Source organism: Schistocerca cancellata, chromosome 4 (genome assembly GCF_023864275.1).
Source record: "Schistocerca cancellata isolate TAMUIC-IGC-003103 chromosome 4, iqSchCanc2.1, whole genome shotgun sequence".
Lineage (NCBI taxonomy): Eukaryota > Metazoa > Arthropoda > Insecta > Orthoptera > Acrididae > Schistocerca > Schistocerca cancellata.
In genome coordinates, this window is record NC_064629.1 from 700,356,625 (window position 1) to 700,359,869 (window position 3,245).

Sequence of the window (3,245 nt, forward strand, 5' to 3'; positions counted from 1 at the left end):
GGCGGTAGTTGTTGACATCAGACGCATTCCCTTTTTTATGCAGTGGTTTAACAATGGCATACTTCAGTCCATCTGGGAAAATACCCTGCGTCAGAGAGCTATGTGGCTAAGAATCCCACTTATCTCTTGGGAACAAGCATTTATTATCCTGCTGGAAATGCCATCAATTCCATGTGAGGTTTTATTCTTAAGAGAGTTTATTATCTTCCTAATTTCAGAAGGAGAGGTGCGTGCAATTTCAGTTGTATCAAATGGTGTGGGTAAGGCCTCTTCCATTAACTGCCTTGCTTTTTCTAATGAATATTTAGATCCTATTTTCTCTACAACATTTAAAAAGTGATTACTATTGAAAATGTTTTCAACTTCCGGCTTGCTGTTTGTCAAGCTTCCATTAGCTTTGATGGTAATGACGTCATCCTGTACTCTTGTTTGCCCTGTCTCCCTTGTAATAATATTCCAAATTGTTTTGATTTTGCTATCAGAGGTATTAATCTCAGACATGATACACATGCTTCTGGACTTTTTAATAACTTTTCTTAATGTAGCACAGTAGTTTTTATAATATTTGGCTGTTTCTGGGTCATTACTCTTTCTTGTTGTTAGATACAGTTCCCTTTTGTGGTTACAAGATATTTTTATTCCTGTAGTAAGCCAAGGTTTTTTGCATGGTTTCTTACAACTACATTTAACTACTTTCTTCGGGAAACAGTTTTCAAATTCTCTTACAAGTGTATCAAGAAATAAGTTATATTTTAAATTAGCACCGGGTTCCTTGTACATCTCATCCCAGTCTAACTGCTGAAGATTTTCTCTGAAATATGTAATTGTTGAGTCATTAATTGAACGCACAACTTTGGAGGGTAGTTTTGAATTACTGAATGGAGCTATGTCATATACTGTAACTAGCTGAGCACCATGATCAGAAAGGCCATTCTCAACAGGACAACAATTTATGTTTTTAAACTTATCTTGGTCTACAAAAGTGTTATCTATCAATGTGTAGGAAAATTAATGACAGATGTCATATTGAAAGAACCGATCAAGACTTCCAGGTCATTCTTCCTATTACACTCTTTCAATGAATCAATATCGAAGTTCCCAAAAATAACGTCGTTCTTTCTTCTATATCCTCGTGCTGACTATGTTGTGGACACTCCCATCTTGCAAGATGACAACAGCTGTGTTAACGGGCCTGTATCCAAACGTTCCTGGTCTGGCGAGCACTCAAGAACCCTACCGCACTTGCATCAATGGCTCCTCTTTTGCTACATATAGTACCTGTTGATACAGTGCACTGTGTCACAGTGATAATCAAGTACGATTTAATTTAAGTAAAACTGGATCAGCAAGTACTGTATGGTAGACGTTTGATGTATCTCTTAGCGTTACTCTGTAGTTTTACCGGTTCCTGTATGCTGAATAAAGATTCTACATTAGAAAAGAGATATTATACATATATGCACTATTTGGTTTTCACCGCATCTGACTTATTATTTTACACGAAGATTCCCTAGTTCTTAATGGAATAACTCATACGTAATCGCGAATTTCGAGAGAAGGTATAATAGTATGCGGAGGCAATCACAATTAGCTATGAAGTTACGTAACTGCGGCCAAGAGAAATTATCTACTTGAAACACTGTCTCAAGCCTACTGAGTTTATTTAATTGTGGTAAGAAACTTAAATGCATGTAAAGCTTATCGTACTGCGCGAATTACGAGAATATATTGCAGACTTGTACCAATGTATTGTAGAAAATCTATTCACACTAATCCGATTCAAAATTAGTGTAGGAATGGATACTGAAAACAAAACCTTCCACTCAGCGATATAACGTCAATTTCGGTGTCAGAAACTACTTACGTAAACCTTTAGTTAATGAAAATTGTATCCAGCGAAAATAACTCTCTTTTGTTCTATACATTTATCACAGTATCAGAGATTAAGCTTCAAGCCAAATCAACGATATAATTTACTACCTACACCGCCTTTCTTTTATATTGCTCTCATGATAATAAATCTAACTTCCATTGGTTTTTCTATTTTCGCTGAATGCAATTAGTTTGGCCGGCCGAGGTGGCCGAGTGGTTGTGGCGCTACAGTCTGGAACCGCGCGACCGCTACGGTCGCAGGTTCGAATCCTGCCTCGGGCATGGGTGTGTGTGAGGTCCTTAGGTTAGTTAGGTTTAAGTAGTTCTAAGTTCTAGGGGACTGATAACCTCAGAAGTTAAGTCCCATAGTGCTCAGAGCCATTTGAACCATTTATGCGATTACTTTGTAATACACTCCTGGAAATTGAAATAAGAACACCGTGAATTCATTGTCCCAGGAAGGGGAAACTTTATTGACACATTCCTGGGGTCAGATACATCACATGATCACACTGACAGAACCACAGTCACATAGACACAGGCAACAGAGCATGCACAATGTCGGCACTAGTACAGTGTATATCCACCTTTCGCAGCAATGCCGGCTGCTATTCTCCCATGGAGACGATCGTAGAGATGCTGGATGTAGTCCTGTGGAACGGCTTGCCATGCCATTTCCACCTGGCGCCTCAGTTGGACCAGCGTTCGTGCTGGACGTGCAGACCGCGTGAGACGACGCTTCATCCAGTCCCAAACATGCTCAATGGGGGACAGATCCGGAGATCTTGCTGGCCAGGCTAGTTGACTTACACCTTCTAGAGCACGTTGGGTGGCACGGGATACATGCGGACGTGCATTGTCCTGTTGGAACAGCAAGTTCCCTTGCCGGTCTAGGAATGGTAGAACGATGGGTTCGATGACGGTTTGGATGTACCGTGCACTATTCAGTGTCCCCTCGACGATCACCAGTGGTGTACGGCCAGTGTAGGAGATCGCTCCCCACACCATGATGCCGGGTGTTGGCCCTGTGTGCCTCGGTCGTATGCAGTCCTGATTGTGGCGCTCACCTGCACGGCGCCAAACACGCATACGACCATCATTGGCACCAAGGCAGAAGCGACTCTCATCGCAGAAGACGACACGTCTCCATTCGTCCCTCCATTCACGCCTGTCGCGACGCCACTGGAGGCGGGCTGCACGATGTTGGGGCGTGAGCGGAAGACGGCCTAACGGTGTGCGGGACCGTAGCCCAGCTTCATGGAGACGGTTGCGAATGGTCCTCGCCGATACCCCAGGAGCAACAGTGTCCCTAATTTGCTGGGAAGTGGCGGTGCGGTCCCCTACAGCACTGCGTAGGATCCTACGGTCTTGGC